This window comes from Ailuropoda melanoleuca, chromosome 7, assembly GCF_002007445.2.
Source record: "Ailuropoda melanoleuca isolate Jingjing chromosome 7, ASM200744v2, whole genome shotgun sequence".
NCBI classification, from domain to species: Eukaryota; Metazoa; Chordata; class Mammalia; order Carnivora; family Ursidae; genus Ailuropoda; species Ailuropoda melanoleuca.
The window spans coordinates 76,458,236-76,481,173 of record NC_048224.1 but is presented as its reverse complement, the minus strand read 5'-3'; positions in this window follow the sequence as shown (position 1 = coordinate 76,481,173).

Sequence of the window (22,938 nt, the reverse complement as noted above, 5' to 3'; positions counted from 1 at the left end):
TCTTGACTTTTTTTGGAATAATTTTTTTTTCAATGACGCTTTTTCTTAATCGCTGTTTGGATTATATACTCCCAATTTCTATTCTCTCAGAGGTTACTCTTAAAATCTAAACTAGATATTTGACTGAAAGTCTAAACTATTTGATATCCTTATTCTTCTGCTAAATACCTTAGATAACTTGAGCTTTGATAGCTACCCTATCTTATATTTAATTTTTTTCCTATTTTAGTTTTATTTTAAACACTCAATTTAGCTATTTCTTCATGGTTCTATGTAGTCAATTTTTTTTGCTTTTTTTGGTTTTTTTGTTGTTTTTTTTTAGTTTTATTCACATGTTTACAGACTGCTCTGTTCATACTTCTTTTTTCCATTTCAGTTTTTCTTTTTAGAGCTAATGTTTAAATTTATGAATGTATGGGTTCAGTTGCATCTTTCAAAAAGATATGTTGAGGTCCTAACCCCTAGTACCTGAGAATGTGACTTTATTTGGAAATAGGCTTATTGCAGTTGTAATCAAGATTTAAGATGCGGTCATACTAAAATAAGGTAGGCCCTTAATCCAGTACGTCTGGCGTCCTTGTAAGAGGGTAGAAGGTTAATTTAATACAGGGGTAAGCAAACTTATTCTGTAAATGGCCATATAGTACCTATTTTAAATTTGGGGGGTCATATGCCATACAGTTTCTGTGACAACTTTAACTTGTGCTATGTAGCCTAAAGCAGCCTCAGACAATGTCTAACAGATAGGCCTGACTGTGTTCCAATAATACTTTATTTATAAAAGTAGGCAGTGGGGCAGATTTAGCCAAATTCTGATGTAATACTTGATCTGTGATCCACAAGAAGCCTGATGCTATATTGGGAATTAGTTGAACCTTGAAAATATATTAAAATTTATTGTTTATCTTACACTTTGAATGGATGTTTTACCCATGTATGATTTTGTAACATGATACATTGGTCATTTGTAATATTGAGTTGTATAAATCTTTCAAATGCTGGCATATTTCACCATACAATATAAAATATTATATTTGCTAATATCACTACTATGTCATCAGTAAAGTCTTTGAGCATTGGAAAGCTGTCAAGCTCACATTGGCAGATACAGTTTGCCTGAAATTCTAATTTTTACTTTGAAGCTTGAATTTTATCATTGACAACAAAACTGTCAGTTGTTTTCCTTGAAGTGATAGTCTTACTTGGCTCATTGTTAAGAAAATGTCTACCAAATACACAAATCTAAATAAACATGTTTTTCAAGTAAAATGATATTCTATCAAAAAAGTGGCTGGTTCAGCACGCAACTCACTTACAAGTGCTTTTCCTTGAGAGTTATCATAGTTCAGTATGCAGTAGAATGTGTTTGCATACTTCCCATTTCATCAAACAGAATATCAAAAAGATATATACAAAAGGGCTGATACTTATACAAATTAATAATTTGTATTGCTTTATAACAGACAATTAAAGTGAAACTCTTTTCTGTTTTGTTTTTTTTTTCCTGCCAGTGAGTGGCAGTGAAGTACAATGTAGATTATACTAGTACAATAATTTAACATTAAACTGGTACATTTTACTAGTTACAGTTTGGGGCCACTGCCTTGCTTTGCTCTAAGTCACCAAGAGTTCTACCCACTATTGCCTTTGCACCACTGATGCAAAACAACACAATGAAAAAGGCAACTAATGCCTTAATATTATTACAAAAACAGTTCTGTGTTTTTAAATACTCTGAAAGTGTCTCAGAGACCCTCAGAGTTCCATGGCCTTTATGTGGAGTACTGCTGCCCTAAGGCATTGGCTAGAAGGCAATTACTCCTGAAAAAGTCTTCTCACAAGATTTTTTTTTTAAAGATTTTATTTATTTATTTATTTATTTATTTGACATGGAAAAAGACAGCCAGTGAGAGAGGGAACACAAGCAGGGGGAGTGGGAGAGGAAGAAGCAGGCTCCCAGGGGAGGAGCCTGATGCGGGGCTGGATCCCAGGGATCCAGGGTCACGCCCTGAGCCAAAGGCAGATGCTTAACAACTGAGCCACCCAGGCGCCCCACAAGATTTAACCCTATCTTTATCTCCCATCTCCATACCCTCCCCTCCCTTTTCCCTTCTTGCTCCCCAATCCCCACCCTCAACATCTCCCACCACTAATGCTTTTTAAGGATTAGACTGAGCAATTGTAATTTTTTTTCTTTGGAGAGATTATCTTCCGACTTTGGTTTTGTGGAAAATTTTAGAAAACTGATTTATTTTAAATATTGAAAGTTTATTTCATGCAGATGATATAAATTACTTTAAAATAATTTATTTTTAAAAGTAACATGCTCCATCTTAACTACAGTATAAGACATGCTAGTAAGTCATGAAATTAAAAGTAAGAGGTTTTTTTTCCCTTATTGGGTGCGGTTTATGTGTTCTTAGCCCACGTCTTACAGGATTATTGACAAGTATCAGTACATCGGAAGTGGATCCATGTTCAAGTTGTAATGCTTTAGCTCAGCAGAATAGAGTCAGAAGGATGGATGGTGTTCAGAGGCCTCTGCAATTCTTTGATATCTTTTTTCCCATACTGTTTGAATCTCTGTGTCACATTATTAGTTATGGTGTGCACTGTGATAAATTTTCTGTATCACTGAATTCAGTTTTTGCTGACAGATTTCAGGGTAGATCATGCTTTTTACCTTATTTATTTATTTATTTATTTATTTATTTATTTATTTATTTATAAACTCAATTAGCCAACATTTAGTACATCATTAGTTTCAGATGTAGAGTTCATTAATTCATCATTTGCGTATAACACCCAGTGCTCATCACATCACGTGCCCTCCTTAATGCCCATCCCCCAATTACCCCATCCCCCCATCCCTTCTCCCCTCCAGCAACCCTCAGTTTGTTTCCTATAGTTAAGAGTCTCTTATGGTTTGTCTCCCTCTGATTTCTTTCCATTCCATTTTCCCTCCCTTCCCTATGATCCTCTAGGCTGTTTCTTATATTCCACATATGAGTGAAACCTTGTGATAATTGTCTTTCTCTGATTGACTTATTTTGCTTAGCATAATACCCTCCGGTTCCATCCATGTAAATGTAAATGGTTAAGTATTCATCCTTTCTGATGGCTGCATAGTATTCCATTGTATATATATATGTATAGATATAGATATAGATATAGATATAGATATAGATATAGATATAGATATAGATATACCACATATTCTTTATCCATTCATCTATCGATGGACATCTTGGCTCATACCATAGTTTGGCTTTTGTGGACATTGCTGTTATAAACATTGGGGTGCCCCTTGAGTTTTACTTGATGCTTCAGAACTTCATGCAGACCCTGTAAGAGTCCTCTACCTAGTAGTGAGGTTGGAATTAGCATCCTGCTGGGTCACTTTTGTTGCACTGATCCACCTGTTGTTGTAAGGGTCTGTGCTGCTACATCTAAAGTAGGGCTTTCATTTGCCTCTGCAAATTAGTTGCCTTTGGCAATTAAGGTTTTTTTTTTTAAAGATTTTATTTATGTGAAAAGAAAGAGAGCATGAGCAGGGGGGAGGGGCAGAGAAAGAAGCAGACTCCGTGCTGAGCAGGGAGCCTGATGCAGGACTTGATCCCAGGACTTTGGGATCATGACCTGAGCTGAACACAGACGCTTAACTGACTGAGCCACCCAGGCACCCTGGCAATTGGGGTTTAGCTGCTGATATCCAAGTGATGATATATGCAGACTATTTGCTTGCCTACATTCACAGAAAATATCGTGGGGGCTTTGGTGAAGCTAATGAAACTCAGAAAATGTCATCTGAAAAGATTGTTTAAATTTTCTTTGCAAAGAAATCCTGCTTGCTATTTTATAGGGCCTGAGACTGACACAATTTGAGGATCCCTCTAGGAAAAAATATATGAAGTTACACAAGTGATCTTAGTTAAAATGAGAAAATAAATCACAACAAATTATGGAAGGCTTGAAGATTCAGAGATCTCTTTAGGCAACTTACCAGAAATGAGCACATAGATTAGAGGCTGGCTTGCACTCCCTTCTAGGGACTCTAACCCAGCAACTGTGGCATTCCCATCACTGTGCAAAGGGGTCCCTGAAGGGTCAGCTTCATTAGCTTCACTGTAGATATATCTCTATGTTCAGAGAACTTTCTGTTCCAAACATGGCCACCTCTCAAATCCTGGTATAGAGCATGGTTATTTTTCAAGTGACCTTAAGTCATGCAAAGTAGAAGCCTGAAATATGTTGAAGTGACAAAGACAATTTGGTTGTTTCCTTTCATTAAGCTGTGTCATACTTCAAATGACATTTAAAAGCTCTACTTATTCCAAAATTATATTATATTTAATATTATTAGACATGGAAACAACCCAGAGGGCACAAAATGCCATCTTTGTCTATAGGAAAGTTGTAGCTATTACTAAAAGGAAATGCTACAAATTTCACAAACTCAATTCATGACTCCCATTAATTTTTTAAAGAGGTCTGCCTCTCAGGAAGGCAATTTTACAGGCAACATTTTAGTGAGCTCTACTGGAGAGCAGCTAATTCATTACCCCAAATATCGTGTTTATTATATTAATAGATTTACATCCTAATAAAAGGGAAGCCCTAGGCATATGTTTTATAGTGAAAGTAAAACCTTGGAAGCATGAAAGTAGAGTGGTTTTAGTTAAAACACTAGTAAAGATCCTTAAGAATAATCATTTAAAATATGCAGTAATGCAGTGTCTTATAAGTGATTTTTTCTTTCCATCTGCCAAAGTTATTCAGTGATAGCCCGTCTTCTCCAGTGTATCACCGAATTCAGTAAATGCATGAGTAGAAATAAGAAAATGTAAAAAAAAAAAAAAGCCTACAGAAAAATTTGTGAAAAATTACATTTTATAAATATTAGAGGTAATAAATAGATTAGCCATTCATAAACAGTGAGCACATCTGTAGTTCATTATCTTTTGTAACGTTAGAGCAAAACAGGTGGCTTCCACATGTGGTTCTCATTACCGGGATAGATCTAGAATGGTCTGATCATATGGTCATTGAATCAATCATTCAGGTGACTTATTTGCTTTATTTATATGTTATAGAAAATTATTACAAACATCTCATCAATTGAGTGATTCATCAGTTTAATTTTGCAATGGTTTGAATCAGCCTTACAGAGAGCTGAAACTTCTGCATTCATCTCTTGATGAAGTATATTTGAGATAAACATACTTTGTTTTTTTGGGTTTTGTTTTTGTTTTTGTTTTTTAAGATTTTATTTATTTGACAGAGAGACAGCCAGAGAGAGAGGGAACACAAGCAGGGGGAGTGGGAGAGGAAGAAGCAGGCTCATAGCAGAGGAGCCTGATGTGGGGGTCCATCCCAGAACACCGAGATCACGCCCTGAGCTGAAGGCAGATGCTTAACGACTGAGCCACCCAGGTGCTCCAAGATAAACATACTTTGTAATGCAGTGTAGATAATGACAGAATCATAAGGTTCAAACTTGAAAAAGGATTGCAGTTCATCTGTGCAACTTTGTGCTTCTGATCCTTAAATTTCCTAGATAGATAATACATCTTTTTTTTTTAAGTGGTGGGCAGAGTGTTTTTGTCCTACTTAATAATAATATTTACCATTAGAAGACTATATTTTATATTTCATATAAATTACAACACCATGGTCTAATTAAATTCTACAAATATTTATTATCTACCATAAGTTCAGTGTTCTATTAGGCCATGACAGAAGTCAGGAGGGTTACAGATTGAAGGATTGGGATAGATTTCTCAGAAGGAGAAAGACACATGCTTGTAACAGGCATAATGTCAATGCATGTGTCAGTCTTTGTGGTCCCATCCCGGCCATCATTGCTAAAGGAGGAGACTTGAGAAGATAAAATTCATCTGGGGAAGGCTCAGAAAGAGTGGGACTCATCTAATGACATTGGGCAGCATGGGGGCGGGGGAGGATGGTTGTATTTGGGTAGGTGGGAAGTAAAGGAAAGCTATATATACATATATATTTAAGGAAAGCATTATTTTAAATGGAAAGAACAGCATGGGCAGAGTGTGGAGAAAACCTTATTATCCAATTTCACTAGGAGAGATAAAAAAGATTGTTCCTTTTGTACTGGGAAATTATTAAGCATTTCTTCAGTCTCTTCTTTTCCAATATAAATAATCCCAAATTCTCCAGCCTTTCATTCTACACCTGTTTTCTAGTCCTCAGCCCTTCCTGAGGCTCTCTAAATTCTCTGCATCACTCATGAGCCCTTTGGCCTAACCTGTAAAGTCTGTCAGAGGCTCAAGAGTCTGACTTCTCTCTTTTTTTTTTCTTTTTTCTTCCTTTCTTTTTTTTTTTTTAAACTTCTCATTTCCAACTGTGTGGTCTTGGCCAGGTCCTTCCTGGGCTCAGTTTCCATTCATAATTTAAGGCACTGTATTATGGTCTCTTTATTTCCCTCCATCTCAAAATTCTGAATCTTAAATTGTGAAGCTAGCATTCAATTCAATGTTCTAGCCTTGTGGAATAAGTTGTAGGGTTAATTTCCAATTTCCTTCTTGATGTATTTCTCTTTAGATATTAAAATAGCGTAATTACCTTTAAAAATCCTGAGTCTAGGAAAAAGTTTGATACCTACATAGAAACTGGGTTTCCTTGTCCTAGACTTTATCAACAAAATACCATTTGTATAAAATGACCTTAAGTATCAACCTACCCTTGGTATGGAGAAAATTTATTTTTCTTTAGGGGATAATGATGCTTTTGTTTAAACAATTTATGCTCATTATAAAAAATTCAAGCTAAGAAAAAAGTGAAAGAAAATGATACCATCCAGAATAGCCGTGATAATGTTGGGTGATCATCATTCCAGACTTAAGGAAATATTTTTAGAATACATAACACAGAAACATAGCTACCAAAGACAGATGGAAGGCAAAAGAACTTTATTAACATCTTAGTAGTTCATTTTGTGATGTAGAGCTATTTTTTTAAAACATATTTTTTCTCCCTGTCCCATCTCTTTTCTCCATGGCTATGCTTCTTGAAGGAGTCCATATCACAGACTCTCAGTCCTCACAACATGGAAACCTAACTTTGCTTCTGTCACTGACACTTAACCTGCCAACGTAAACAATGACATCACGTTGATAAAGCTAATGAAAATTTTTTAGTTCTTTTCTTTGTTTGACTGTTGGTTAGCACTTTTTTTCCAGCTTTACTGAGATAAAACTGACATAACATTGCGTAAGTTTAAGGTGTACAATGTACGGATTTGATATGTGTATATATTGCAAAATGATTTCCATGATAAAGTTAGTCAGCCATTTTCCACCTCACATAATTACCACCTTTTTGTTATTGCTGTTGTTATGGTGAGAAGTTTTAAGATCTACCTAGTAAATTTCAAGTATACAATATAGTGTTGTTAACTGTAGTCACCATGCTGTACATTACATCCCCAGGACTGCACCTCTTGACAAACACCTCCTCGTTTCTCTCACCCTATAGTCCCTGGCAATCACCAATCTACTGTTTCTTTGAGTTTGCTTTTTTATTCCACATTAAGCGAGATCATTCAGTGTTTGTCTCTCTCTGTCTGATTTATTTCACTTAGCATAATAACCTCAAGTTTTACCAATTTATATTCCCATCAGAAGTGCACAAGGAGTCCCTTTTCTCCACTTCCTCACCAGCATTTGTTATCTCTTGTCTTTGTGATACTAGCCATTCTAACAGGTGGGAGGTGATATGTCAATGTGTTTTGATTTTCATTTCCCTCATGATTATTGTTGTTGAGCACCTTTTTGTGTATCCACTGGCCATTTGTATGTCTTCTTTGGAAAAATGTCTATTTAGGTCCTTCACCCATTTTTAAATTAGATTATTTATTTTTTTGCTATTGATGTTGTTTATTGGTAATTCTTCAGTTCCACTATCTTCTATACTTTGCCTTCTATTTGAGGAGCCAGAAACCTGGGAATTGCATGTATGGGTCTAGATGCAGTTGATCTTCTGTCAAACAAATGCATTTGCATGTATTTTGGAGGTGAAAGGGAGGGAGAGCCATTCTCCCTCCAGATGCAGCGGTGATTGACACATGGCTCTTGGCAGATGGACGCAGTGACTGGGCTTCACACTTCACTGCCAATTATTAGTTTGGTGGTGACACAGCATCTGTAACATTGACAACTGACTCCTGACTTCTGGGTGGCAGCAACACCAGTTTTCTGATTTCCAGATTATAGGTGCAGTGGTGTACCTGAAAGCCTTTTGGCTGTGTCAGTCATTCCTCCAGTCTTTGTGATTATTTTGCAGACATCTTGTTTTCTTTACTAAATACCTTTATGCTTGATATACCTTGTGTGGTTTCTCTTTCCTGAACTGAATCTTGACTGACATGGGTCCTATTTTGTTCCAGGGCCTATTTTGTTTGTTCTTTTCTTACATTATCTTATTTAATTCTCATTTTTAAATCTTAAGGAAAAATGATTCTCATTTTACAGATGAGTAAACAGAGGTTTAAGCTGCTGCTAAAAGAGGCAAGGAAAAAATTCTCTGCAGCCACAGTTTGTAGGTTCTGTATCTCCTACCTCAGCTACCTGTGAAATATCAAAATCAATCCAGCAAGCCACGCATCTGAAAATCTTCATAGATTCCTTCCTCTCCCTCTCCAGTCCCCTCTCCCATATCTTCAAACGCTAAGCCTGTTGATTTTCTCTATGAGATCTCTCTGCATTCATTCCCCTTCTTACCCTATTTCACTTGCCTTGGTTTGGGCCCTAATCATCTTTTTCTTGGATCATTGTAGTTTTGCTTACTACCTGGAATGTCTGCCTCCATTCTAGTCTTGTTTAATCCACCTTTTATGCTCCTGTATGGAATAAGAGTTTTTAAAACAAAACTGTTGTTAATTCTCTGCCTACAATCCTTCGGTGGCTCTCCATGACATTGGATGGTGTCCAGACCTCTCAGCCAGCCAGAATAGTCCATTGTGTTCCAGCCCCTGCAGGTCATACCCTTTCTTGGCCCCCAGCCCATGCTGTTTTCCTTGTCTGTCTCCCTAAACAGAGTAGAGCAGTGGCAATGGCTTCTTTATTATCATACTCATCTTTGAGCCCGGTACAATGCCTGGCACTTTATAGGGGACCAATAAATATTTAGTAATAATGAATGAAGGGAAAACATGCCATTGGTGAAAACCAGAAAATCTTTCAAACTTGTCAAAAATCCAGAAAGAGGCTGAAAGAAATTTATCCCAGACTAGCCACTGTAATGAATTCATTACAATAATGGAGAAAAAAAAGATACTGTGGTCTAGTCTACCAAAGCTTATTCTGGTTAACTTTTTTTTGTCAAAGACACTTCTCTTTCTGCATTTTGGGCTTACTTTTTCTTTCTTTCTCTAGCTTCTGACCTATAAAGTACTTTAAACATTACGTTGTGGAGGATTGCATTGGAACATTACTGGCTGCAGATTGTTCTCTGACCATATCCCTCCTTACTGAATCACTCTTCAAGATGTTTTCTCTATCTTCTAGTTATTTTTCCCCATTGTACATCAGTAAGGAAAATTAAATTGTCTTTTGCTGCAGAGCACAAGCCAATTATATATATGCTTTATCAGAATAAATGCCATCCCTCCTTTCCTTAACCTTAGATAACATACAGTATTGTAACCTATTAAAATATTTGCTTAATAGGTAGGGCGTTTGGAAAGAGGAAAGGATCAAAAACTGAAACAAAATAGTGCTTGAAATGATACAGCTGAACTACATAGAGGGGCCATGACTCAAAGTCACAAAGGTATTTCCCACCATGGTTAGCGTTTTAAGCATGGGTGCTGGAGTCAGGTGCCTGAGCTTCAGTCCCCTTTCCACTACTTACTGGTTGCATCACCTTGTAAGTTAGTTAATTAACTTCCTTAAATTCTCATTTTCTCCTTTGTAAAATAATAGTACCTGCCTCGTAGGAGTGTTAGTCAGGCTAAAGATGACAGTGCAAATAAAGTGCTTAGCACAGTATCTGACAAAATGCGTGTTATTACTTGAGCTATTATCTGTTAGCAATGTGTTTGTGAATACTAAAGACCCACAACAGGAATGGCTTAAACAAGATTGAAGCTTATTTCTCTTTCACATAGAGATCTTCAAGTAGAAAACCCAGAGCTCAAGGTCTTCAGGGACCCAGACTCCTTCCAGGTCACTAGTCCACCATTCCTAAGGTGTGACCTTCCTCCTCATGATCCAAGATGATGCCAAAAGCCCCAGCCATGTTCTTGGCAGCAGAATAGTGGAAATAATAAAGAAAAAAAGGGCAAAACAGTGGTATGACTTACCTGTCTTTTAAGGAAACATCTCAGGAGATGCCTGAGGTAATTTTGTCCATAATAAATGCAGGACTGACCTTCATTATCGTACAACCCCATTTTAAACTTTGAATTTTTCAAGCGTCACAAGAGTTATAGTGTATAGTCTACCATGGCTTACTATGATTATGAAATCGCTTTTTCTGTTATAGTTCAACAGTACTGATTAACTAAAACACAGAACAACATTACTAAATTGAGTATCACTGAGTGTTTTGCATGAGGCTACCCTCAAAACATTGTTGTGTCAGTATTGTGGGTGTATCAGAATTGTTCAGATTTTAGTCTTCACTCCAAAATATGATTTTCCTTCCCCTTTGCAAGTCAGTGCTGACTTAAGCCCATAGGGTGAGGTTTACATTGTAGTCAGATTGTATAACAAATGCTTCCATCAAGAGTGCTCTGGGGCAGAAGTGGCTGGGAAGAAAGTGTGACAGAAAACAAGGTGATATGGCAGGAAGGTTAGCTTTGTTCCAAGATTCACATGAATAATAGATGCAATGTAATACAGAATAAAACAATGGTAAAAAAAAATTTTAAAACCCACTGAAATAACACCTCAAGGTCACACATCACACTGGGGATGTACAAGTAGGATAAATTACTGCCATAGGGAAGTCTGAAATGTGGTTTCTGTGTCCCCCTGCTCTGTTAAATGACTGTTACTTGGCAGCTATTCCTTATCACAAGCAGTAGGATCACTGGATATAAGACAATAATTGGAAGATAATATCTCTTGGTCTATGACATGTTATCCTTTGTAACTGATCAAAATGCTATATCAAGGGACACCTTGTGCCATATTTTTAATTATAATAAAGCCTCTGCCAATTCAGATTTGTAAATTTCGGGCTGCTGCCTTTTCATGGCAATCAGCAGACCACAGTCTTATAGAATTGATGCAAGATTGGGTGTACTTGGGAACTAAATAAGATTTTATAACAGCATAATTGGGCTAATTTTGAGAAGCAAATATATTAGTACTATCGGTACTAAATAGAAGCCCTAGCCATGACTAGAATATAGGGACAAAATAACCTAAAAACAACAGAATCGTGGTTCTTTAGTTGAGCTATTTCTTTTTAAACCTGTTCTCTCCTATCTGCTTTAAGAAATGGGTTGATGGTGGTGGACAGCATAACAACTTTCAAACGACAGACTCACTACCCCTTTGATTCATTCATTACAGAAGCAAAAAAGTAAGTGGACATTGCTTTTTCTTATCTAATGTTTAATGAGCATTTAATGGGCTTCTTTTGAGTTATCAGTATTAATGGGCTTCTTTTGCATATCTAATATAACAAAGTATAAAATACATAAATGATACTTAACTGTGGCAGACACTTTTAGTTACCTATTAAATATCTCCCCAACTTCCTCCTTGGTGCCAGAATCCAGATTTTATGAAGGGTAGGAACATTCACCTGACTCTGTGCTTACAAAGCCTCTTTTGCAGTTAGAACTGTGTTGAAGTTGTGGTCAATGAAACAAAGGTGGAATTTGGCTGAGTTTTCTAGGAAAGCATGTGTTCTCCTGATAAAAATAGACAGATGCAGCTGACATTGCTTTCTGTTCCACTTGGGTTTTCCCCTTCCTTGAAGGCTTGATGTCTGAAGCTGCAGCAGCTATCTTGCAACTTTGAGGTGAAATGCACAAGGTTAAAGCTCAGAGAATAGCTGAGTCTGGCTCTGACATCTTTGAGTGCTGACAATGCCAGCAGTCTACTGCCTTCAAGCTTCTCATGGGTGAATCCCACTTATTTAAGTCACTGGAATTGGGTTTTCTGTTACTTAGTCATGTACCAATCCCTAATCAAAGTGCACGCCTAATCAAAACCCAGGCTCATATAAAATTTGTTGCTAACTGCCAAGAATAATGTAGAGTAGAATATTTCAATGGCTTATGAATAAGTTAAAAGGAAGACACAAACCTTATTTTTTTAAAAGTCTTTTTATTTTATTTAAATTCAAGTTAGTTAACATATAGTGTAGTGTTGGTTTCAGGAGTAGAATATAGTAATTCATCACTTACATATAACACCCAGTGCTCATCACAAGTGCCCTCCTTAATACCCATCACCCACTTAGCCCAACCCCCCACCCATCTCCCCTCCAGCAGCCCTCAGTTTGTTCTCTATAGTTAAAAATCTTTTATGGTTTGCCTCCCTTTCTGCTTTTATCTTATTTTATTTTTCCTTGTCTTCCCCTTTGTTCATCTGTTTTGTTTCTTAAATGCCACATGTGAGTGAAATCATATGGTATTTATCTTTCTCTGACTGACTTATTTAACCTAGCATAATACCTTCTAGTTCCATCCACATCATTGCAAATGGCAATATTTCATTCTTTTTGATGGCTGAGCAATATTTCATTGTATATATATACCATATCTTCTTTATCCATCCGTCAGTTGATGGACATTTGGGCTATTTCTGGAATTTGGCCATTGTTGATAATGGTACTATAAACACTGGGTGCATGTACCCCTTCAAATCAGCATTTTTGTATGCTTTGGATAAATACCTAGTAGTGCAATTGCTGGGTTGTAGGGTAGTAGTTCTCTTTTCAACTTTCTGAGGAACCTCCAAACTGTTTTCCAGAGTGGCTGCACCAGAACACAAACTTTATTTTTAAAGCTGGGCTGATAGGGCTTATTCATAATTCTGGGAGTTGAATTTATTTATGCTGGTTATTCTCCATTAATGACCTTCAGATACATTCTCTGTCCCCTCAGGCCTCCTCTGTGCCCTAAGAGGCTAACCTATGAATTCTATCCCCTGACCCTCTGGCTTCTGTTTGGGTTCAACCAGTGGGAAGCACCCGTAAGAGAATGGAGGTTGGAAAGTACAGCAAGTAATATCTTAACTCAAGAATTAGATTTTCCTTTTTAGAGTAACTATTTTGTGTTTCTGAATCTAATGACTAGGGTTAGTACTAATATTTAATACTAATATATTTGCTTCTCAAAGTTAGCCCGATTATACTGTTAGTTTCAATGTGTGTTTAATTTCCAAACATACCTAATTGTGCATCAACTCTGTAAGACCTGATCTACTGATTGTCTTGCAAAGGCAGCAGGACTAGGATTTTGTGATCTGAACAGCAAAGATTTTAGAACCCAATAGAAATACTGAATGAAATGTGATAAGTGGTGGGAGAGTGAAGTTGGGCCGTGTCTTCTCTTCTGTCTTCCACTTTGAGCAGAGTATCTGAAAAAGTCTGGAATCTTCACCTGTGCTCCTTCCCACAAGCTCTCCCATAGCTCCGTTCTCCCTGAGTTCCTACATGGCTTACCTACTTTTGCCCCTGAGGTGTAAGGGTGCTAACCCTGCCTCTGTGGCTAGTTTCCAGAGGCATCAACACCTTAGGTCAGTTCCTTATCTTGGCCCACATTTTAATGAATGTTCCTTAAACCACCCGGGTTGGATCCTGTGTTTTCTCCAAGAACTCTGTCTGCTACACTATTCTTAGATCTGAATTTCTAAAATTAATGTTAATTTATTTGACAAAAACCATCAACTATCTTTTAAAAAATTATCTGAATTTGGCCAGTGACCTGGTACACTCAACTAAAATTTTGTTGATTTGTGTAGCTGCCATGAACAATGTAATCCATACAAATGAACTCACTAGGGGCAACTTTAATATTTGCTAATTTGTTTGTATTCTATTCTCTTTTATGGCCATGATGGACAGTCAAAGATATTTCACCTTTACTTCAACTGTGCAGCTATGGTGCCCGGGGTTAGGTATTCTGATCTAATAAAATATTTGCAAAGCCATTTTATAATTATTTCTAAGTTAATCCTAATAACCTTCCTATGAACAGGGTCAATATTATTATGATCCTTATTTTAGAACTCTGGTTTCTTAGCAAGAAGGTTGATTTGCCCCAGGTTATACCACATGCTAGTTAAATTAGGTCTAGAACACAGAGTTTCTCACTGATGTTCTTGAGGTTTCTGCCTTAGCTTCTCATCCAAAAAGTAATGTACCATCTAACTTTAAAACAGAGCATGTTGCATATCTTTGCCTTTTTGACAGTAATCTATCATATTTAGTATGTATTGATTGTTTCTGATTGTTCTGATAATGCCAAGGAATAATTTTGTGCACCACTGAACACACCTCTGCAAAGACAAAGAGACAGAGATGTCTAAGGTTAAGAGTGGAATTTCCTAAAATTTCTGTCTGTCTAACCATACTCAGTAAGAGAGAAGTGCCCTGTCTCCCCCACCCTTTCCATCTCCTTCTCCACCCTAGCAGGCAATCACTTTAATGCCTTGGCTGTTTGTTTTTTGCAGTTACTTTATGCTTACATTTCTATGTCTTGATTTTTACATTTAGATTTTCTCTATTGACTCTCCTTTCTGGGAGATAAGGGTTTAGTTCTTTCAGTTCCCCTCTAACCTCTTCTCCTGCCCCCATCTCCCCAAAATAGCCATATCATATTTTCTGGGTCCATTTTCTGAAGACATGGTTTCTGTTGTCTTATTCCAGCCTGGACTGGTCTCTTGCTTGGCCTGTCCTAGGCTTGGCCCTGCTTCTCTAGCATTCTGGAGATTCCCTTTGCCCTTCTAGGATGCCCCATTTCCTGGAGTCCATGTTCTTTTCCACTCACTCATCCTTTTTTTTTTGGTCTGTTGTTCCATTTTGTAGTACCACATCCTTTGATTGTTTCCTGAGTAAGGACACATGGTAATAAAATATTTTAGACCATCACTTGATTGAAGTTGTTCAGGGTATAGAACTCTGGAAGGAAATATTTCCCCCTTAGTTTCTAAAGGCAAGCACCACTATCTTCCAACTCCCAGGGTTGCTGTTGAGAAGTCTGACGTCAGTATGATTCCCACTGCTTTCTATATTTCCTGTTCTTTTTTCTTTTTCTGAAAAGCATTAGAATTTTCTCTTTGAGCCCAATATTCAGAAATTTAATAATGCTGTGTCTTGGTTTGGGTCTACTTCAATCCACTGTGAGTAGCAAATAAACTGCAAATTCATATTCCTCTTGTGGGAAAATTTTTGCGTTTGTCTTCATTCTGTTTATCTTTTTGGAACTTTTATTATTTGGATGGGCTCTAGTTCTTGTTATCCTTCCTTTTCTATTTTCCTTCTTTTGATTTTGTTCTATTCCTTAGAGAGTTTTAGAATTTTATTTTGCATCCTTACTAGTCAAGTTTTCATTCCTATTATCCTTTTTTAAAATTTTTAAAAAGCACTCTCCTGAATTTATTTTTTATTATAATTTTGTTTTTAGTTCTCAGTATTTCCTTCTGTTCTTACTTCATCAGTGAAATCTCTTATGTCTCTGAGATATTAATGACAGACTTTCTTTTTAAATTACCTTCTCTTTGCGTTGTCCCTATTTCTTCTGAGTGCCTTCTTGCCCCTATTTATTTGCTTTGTATTTCAAACATACAAATCATAAAGATTTGGCTATCTGGTGATATTTAAGAATGAGGCTATTCAGTTGTCAGTTGAAAGTTCTAAATGTGAGGTCAGGGTTTGTGGCCTATTGGGCTTGACCCTAGGGTTTGAATGATCTTGCTGGTCCCTTTTCCCTGGGAACCCCAATCCTTCTCACTTGGGCTGGTCACATTCTTCCCCCAGAACTGTCTTCTACTCTCCTACCTGGGGCTTGGCTTCCAGTGGCCTAGGAGGTCTGTGGAGGATATGAGCTGAGAGGGGGTCTTGCCATTTAGTAATTCACCTAATTCCTATTCTCACTGTCATAACCCCACCCACTGTCAGCTGTACTGTGTTCCCAGTCCTGAATACTGCCCTTTCTCAGAGTAAAACTCTAATCTTTGGTTAAGCTGCCTCTTAAATACTCTTAACCGGTTTTGCCATTTTCAGCCTTACTTTTACCCCTCTTTTTAAAGGTAGCTGGTACTGTCAATTCCTGATTTGTAGTACAAATCGCATGGCTTCCTAGTTTCCACTTCTGCTAGCATAGATTTCAACTGCCTAAGGTCTAAAGTATCAGGTGCTTCTCCATTTGCTTTTTAGCCTCCATGTCTTCATGACTGTCCCTCAGCTCCAAGGCTCTTTGCTCTGTGGTTTATGTCATTAGCTGTCATTAGTGGGAATTAAAAAGGAAACAGATGTGAAGGCCTGTGTTAAATCCCACTTCTTTAGCCAGTAGAGCCCTTGGTTTTATTCCCCAGCCCCTGGCCTCTAGCAGATACCCAGAAAAGTTTATTGGATGAATAAGTGAGAACTGCTTGTAAAGAGGAAGCTACAAGTTATGTTCACATTCCCTGCTTAGCTGTGTATCTTAGTTCCCAGAGAAACTGCCAGAGGTGAAAGTGAAACTATGTCTATCAAGAAGATACATCATTCCTGGGTTCAATGATTAATCTTTGTGTCTCAGGCCTATCCTGAAAAATCCGGCAATATCTCCAAGTGGGTGACTCTGGCTGTTTAGGAGTCCACTCCCTTTATGTCGGGATTTAATCTTGGAACTGGAATTTAGATGTGCTCTGATGGTTATGGGCTTCAACTGTTGAGAGTAGGTCAGTCTTTGAAATACCAGTATAGCTATGTGAATTTTGCTCTACAATTTTGAATGTAAAATTTCACATTTTTAAAAAACTCTAAGTCAAGATTAATCTGCAGGCCCCTATACCACCAGGATACCAGCAAATTCCATCCCAGTTATAATGGAGTCCTCTTCCTTTATGTCTAGGTGGACAGAGCATTTCAGCATCCAGGAAAGAGACTCTCTCATTTCTTAATGTACTGTGTCCCACATGGTCCCAGAGGGTGGGCAACTCTGCTGCTCTGGGCCAAGGCCAAGCACTGGGTCTTTAGTCACACCTCCATGGCCACAGCAGAAACCATCCACAGCATTCCTGATCTACCCCATTAGAAGTTCTGGCACCTGCTAGCATCTCTACAAGAGAGTGGAGGGACTTTCCACCTCTTCCCTGTCCAATTTCCTTTTCCAGTATGGGAGCAGAAGGAACTCATGGGATCTCCTTCAGGGCTCCCTGCTTCCAGTGACATTACCTCCATGTCCTGTTCTCCTCCAGGATTCTCCTGTATGACCTCCCACATGATGCTGGTTTTCTTCAGGAGGATGTGGAAGAATGAGACAGTAAAACTAGTCTAGATTTTTGTTTGTTTCTCATTGACTGGCCTGGAAAAACAAGTATTTTAGGAATGATCAAAACTGATTGATGACTAGAATGAAGACTTTGAACCCATATGAGAGTGCATGTCTATAGGAAACCCTTCCAGCTACATCGAAGTCCTCTCAGTTTTCTTCTTAAGGTGTAATTGATCAGTGCCCCTCCTCCTATGCTAGGAGATGAATCTTATGGAAAGATTTCTGTAATTTTTCTTTTTTTCTGTTTTTTTCTGGATTAGATTCTAGCCAGCTGCCAGGGAATAAAACAGTAAGGACTATACTAGTTAAAGAAGTTGGATTTGACAGAGTCATTAATCTGGTGAGGGCTGAAAATGATATAATTACTACTATTTCTTTGTATTTTCTATAGGGTGAATTTTTCTAATTTTTTCTTTGTTCATTAAATTCCTGTCTTGTTTCTTTTTTGTAATTGTTGTGAGAGAGATGAAGAAAAATAAATATTGCTTTTAAGCAATGGTTCTAGACTTTGGCTGTGTACTGGAATCACTTAGAAAGTTTACAAAATACCAGTCCCTGAAGCTCACCCCAGAAACTGATCTGATTAGCCTGGATTACAGCCTGGGCATCAGATTATTAAAAACTCCTCACTTATTTAAATGTGCAGTAAAGGTTGATAACCACTGCCTTAAAGTATATTAAAACTGACATATGTAAAAATAGATGATTTATTCTACCTTAAGTCAATCAGCAAGTCAGTGGCAGAAATTTAGGGGATGAGAATTTAATCTCTGTGAAAATTCTGGGCATAGAAGTGCATTTTACAGTTTGTTTTGTTTTGTTTTATGAATGTAGCCAGCACAACCCCTGGCATGCCAGAAAGGCGTCATATGGGAAGAACTTGGAAGCAGTTAGGAAATGGTTTTACTGTTTCGCACTGCCCCCAAATTTTCTTACCCTTGCCAGTTTTCAAGACAACGTTTGGCTTCCCCAAATGTTTATTTCCCCAGGGTTTGAATTCAGTTCTCGCGTATCATAGACTTCCTGGAGCAGGCTGATGGAGGTGGAGATTTTCTCAGAAGAAAACAAAAGCCAAATGATGCTCCCAGTAGAGAAGGACCAGATTTAAATGCATCTTCTTAAAGTGCTAACAGTCTTCAAGTGTCCTGTCTCTCTCTTCTTTCTCAAAATTCACCCCATAGTTCTAATACTACCTTTGTTGTGCTAAATTTACATTCACTGATTTCTTCCATAGCGTTCTGAGGATGTAATCAAATTTCTCTGCATCCAATTCTCAGCTATAAACATGAAGTCCTAAATTAATTTTAATGACTTGTGCTCTATTTATTAATTACTATTTTGATCATGAAGTCATGGCTAGATAAAAATTTTCATTTGAAAAAAGATAATAATTTGATTGATAATTGATGTATAAGTAGGGCTTGGCCACACTCAAAACTGTCAAAAGAGCTGCCCTAGGGAGACCACTAATTGTGATTTGTAGAACTGGATATATCAGAGGAGATTGGTAGGAAGCATTGACTGTCTTAGCACTAAATCAGAAGACCTGAGTCCTACTGCTGCCTCTATGGTACAATAATGTATGGCCTTGGGTAACTCAGTTATGGAACTGTACCTGTGTTTCTTCATACATAAAACAGATTTCATGGTATCATCTCTTCCATGGTTGTTGTGAAGATTTTTTTTCAGTACCTTTTCCTACCACATCACATAGAACCAATTTCATTGCACCCATGCTTTTGAATAGGTATTTTACTCTAGATTAGTAGTATTCAAGCTTTCGTCTGTAACAGAATCACCTAGGTTTGTTGAAACAAGTTGTTGGACCCCACCCCGAGTTTGTGATTCATTAGATGTGGGGCAGGTCCCAAAATTTGTATTTCTAACAAGTTCCCAGGTGATGCTGATGCTGTTAGACAAGAGACCACACTTTGAGAACTGCTACTCTAGAGCTTGTTTCTAGGCAAACACAGTACAGCAGTCTTTGGTGTTATGGGCTGAGTCATGTTCCTGCCCCAAACCATATGTGGAAGCCTTAACTCCCAATGTGACTGTATTTGGAGATAGGGATTTTAAGGAGGTAATTAAGATTAAATGAGGCCCTAGTGGATTGGGGGCCTAATCCAATGAGACTGGTGTCTTTACAAAATGAGAGATTGATACCAGGGATGTGCTCACTGAGAGAAAAGGCCATGTGAGGACACAGAGAGAAGGTGGCCATCTCCAAAACCAGAAAGAAAGGCCTCAGGAGAAAGCCTGAGATGTCCACTCTTCTGACATCTTGATCTTGGGCTTCCAGCCTCCGGAACTATAAGAAAGTAAATTTCTGTTGTTAAACTACCTAGTCTGTGATATTTTATTATGGAAGCCTAGGCAGACTAATAAACTTAGTTAATGAAATTTTTGGTTAATTGATGATATATTTTTCTTTTGTTTTCTACATTCTTCTCTTTCAGCTTCTCCACAGCTGACACACTGATCTCACCTCCTTGTCTCCACTGTGCTTCTCCCAGACTCTCCTGTCATGGTTTCCTTCCTCTTCTGGGCATTTATAGTCTTTTGATTGGGTTTCTACTCTTTTGGCTGCTCCTGGGTGACCCATAGCCCCATGCTATTTTTTGTTTTTGTGGAAAGCCTTTTGTCCTGTGGATGGGAACACCATGTAGCCCCCAAGGTTATTCTTGCTCCTGTGTCTCCCTTGCCCCCATCGCGATTTCTTCATTCCCTGAACACAACTGAGAACTACTAGGTGACAGAACTAAACTGGATGGTCTAATTTAAGCTACAGTGTTAATAGCTGATAATATGTTACCCCTTCCCTGGTACTTCCAGATTAGCCAATATTTTGTTGTCCACTTGTCGGGCACCAGACCCTGGGCTAATTACTATGACTGTATATTGGTGAATACATCACACATTATCTCTGCTTTCATGGAGCTTACAGTTCTGAAGAGTGAGGTAAATGAGTTTCAAGAAATGGAATGGGACCAGTAGGTGAAGAAGATGCCCTTTTGATCCCTTTAAATATTAGTAGGAAGAAGGCCAAGGTCTCCTACAAAGGGTCTTTGAATCTTCTGCCCCTTATGTCTTCCAGGGCCAGTTCTGCAACCTTTTCTAGAACTCTGCTTTAACTAGAGGCAGCTAAATTGTTGGGTGAAATTGATGGCTTCCAATACTACGGCCTTGAAAAAAATGTATTATTTTATTAAGTGCTGACCATGTGTCCAAATCTGTTCTAAGAACTTTACATGTATTAATTTAATCAACCCAGAGCAGCCTATGAGATAAGGACTACTATTATTCCATTCTTAGATGAGAAAACTTAGGCACAGATGGGTTGCCTCATTAGTTGATGGTCACACAACTATTAAAGTCGTGGGGGGTGGGGTGCAGGGAGGGTAGTTTGAATGTGAAAAGACCTTATAGTCAGTGCCAGTAAACACTGGAGACTGTGTCATTTCCCTGAAGGTGGATTGTGGAAGCTAGAGAAGGAACATATGCATGTCTTTTAGTCATTGTTTGAGGGAAAGACACTGTATTTGTGCTCTTCAAAATCTTGTTGAATCAGTTACTTATGATAAGTAAAATGGATATTTGCTATCAAATAAGTACAGGTACATAACCTCGCATCATGGCAAGAACACTCATGGTAGCCTCTCTGGTTGTCAGTGTCCTCTGACTTTTGAACCACTAGACCATAAGCAAAATCTCCCAATCAAAATGCTTCAGAACTTCTAGCATACACAAGCTTATCCTAAAGAATTATTGGTTTACATGATGTCTCAGTGACTCAAGTGAAATGTTATTTTGTAAGTAAATAGTATAATTACCCACGGGAACTAAATACAAATAAAATACTACAGTCATACCCATTAAAAAAATTTTTTTATAACCTCTGGGTGGCAGGCCCAGAGATTTATGACAGGCCCAGGTAATATAAAAAGAAAGTGTGAGTGACTTTGGAAGATATACCTAGTCTCATTTATTACTTTTACCTACAGTCTTAGTAGCTTTTGAGCAATGGATTCCTAATCCAGGCTACACACTAGAATCACCTAGAGAGCTCTTAAAAATCCTTATGCCCAGGATTATGCTCAGATTAATGATATCAGAATCTCTGTGTGGGGAAGTAGGGAGGAGGGACCCAGACATCAGTAACTTTTTTTTTTTTTTTACTCTATAGGCAATTCTGTTGTGCTTCAAGGTTGAGGACCACTTAAGAGAAAAAGAGGAACTTGGACAAAAATATCAATGCTTTTCTTCTCCTAAATGTTAAAAAAATGTTAATGAGAATTCTGACATTTGCCAGATCTCTATCATCTGGGACAATCTGCAATAATTTATACAAGTAATTTAATTAACATGAAGGAAAGCAAAGCACACCATGAACCCCTAGGTCACTAATAAACTGACTAGACAGCTCACAATGAGACGTACTTTCTGACATTTTAAGAGATACAGAATTAGCTACATGATGAGGGTTTAAAAAAACCCTAACTGAATCATGGTTATGTTACCTGATAGGTGCAATGAATACAAATGAGGTAGGTGAGATGGGATTTTTATTATTTAGGAAAACTGTACAAGTGGGGAGTGTGGAAAAACTACTTTTAATCTGTTCATTTAAGCAGGTATGTTTAGTATAGTGGCAATAATCTATTAACCACTTCACCCGGGAATTTACTTTTAAGATAAGTTGTGCTACCTTTCAGGGGACTAAAATATTTAATTAAAAAACTAGCTTTGTATTGAGAAAAGTGATTTCTTTAAAGTGTTAGTTCAGGTGCTAATGCCATGTTGTGAATCAGCAATATGGCCAGAAAAACACAGCACTCAAGATCCATTAAGAAATATATTTCTTAGACTTTCTGAACAATAACTACATCATTCTCTCACTTTTTCCTTTCTAAAGTATATTCATCTCTTTTTTCTCAATGAGTTTACTAGCTTCTTGAACACATGTGTGCAGTAGTTAGGGGAGGACTGTGGAATCAGAGAACCCAAGTGCCGTTTCATCTGCCCCTGGCTACTTTTATGACTTTATGCGGTATCATCTTTGGGCTGCAGTCCTCTCAGCTGTAAGATGGGCACAGTGAAAGAATCTGCCTCATAGAGCTGTTGTGAGAACTGAGTTATTTGTGGAGTTCCAGGGATGGAACCTGGCTCATAGTGAGTTCCATATGCACTTTAACCCTGCTATTACAGTGAGGAAGATCCAATTTATGGGACCACACGCTTTCTCTTTTCCTTTTTTCTCTCGCCTTTTGTCTGCCTTCAGGCCATTTCACTGTTAATTAGCACCTCTATCTTATCATGAGTGACAGAAATAAAGGAAGAAAATCATGATAGTCAATTTTTGGTACTAATTACCACCTAGTTAAAAAATAAAAAGGCTGAAGCCATTAGTGAAAATGAGATTTGAGGATGTCTATAGAATTCGGTTATCTATTTTCTTCCCAGACCCT